General features: G+C 65.2%; 1 protein-coding gene across 1 annotated transcript in view; it reads right to left on the bottom strand.

Moving 5' to 3' along the window:
• FGFR1OP (FGFR1 oncogene partner) overlaps positions 1-508 on the bottom strand; it is a gene marked incomplete at its 5' end in the record, with an annotated part of 28,198 nt that overhangs the window by 10,635 nt on the left and 17,055 nt on the right. The gene's annotated exons all lie outside the window — the stretch shown is intronic.

The raw sequence follows: 508 nt of genomic DNA, 5'->3' as shown, positions 1-508 counted from the left end.
ACACTCTCCACGTCCTCCCCGCCCCCCAGTCACCCACCACGCCCGCACCCCCAGCAGAGAGGCCCTTGGGCTTGGCCTCCGGGAATCCCCGCCCCTTGACGTCCTTAGCTTTTCCACTTTCGAACTGGACCGTTCCCCTCAACTGCACACACGCTGGTGTTTTTCCCACTTAACTGTCCTCGAGCCCACACTCCAGCCTCCGGCCAGCACCCCATACTCTGCACCCCGCTTCACAACGCCCCTCGCCGCTGACAGTCCTCCCCTCCCCTCTCGTCCCGTCTTGAACGCACCCGGCCCCTCTCGCCAACCCCGAGCCACCATGCCGACCGAGCCGCTGGTCGAGGTCACTGGCAAACGCAGTGGCTGCTTTCCAGAATGACCACATCCTCCATGACCCCCTCAGTGTCCCAGCTTTCACGACTAAGGCGCGTCCCTAGCCCAGACCTGTCCCTTAGCCCCCAGACTCGGTCGCGGCCCCAGGAACAGCCTGCCCAGCCTCTGCAGGTGG

Source organism: Pteropus alecto, unplaced genomic scaffold (genome assembly GCF_000325575.1).
Source record: "Pteropus alecto unplaced genomic scaffold, ASM32557v1 scaffold195, whole genome shotgun sequence".
Classification (NCBI taxonomy): domain Eukaryota; kingdom Metazoa; phylum Chordata; class Mammalia; order Chiroptera; family Pteropodidae; genus Pteropus; species Pteropus alecto.
Note: the sequence above shows the minus strand (reverse complement) of the source record. Positions and strands in the feature narration are given on the sequence as shown.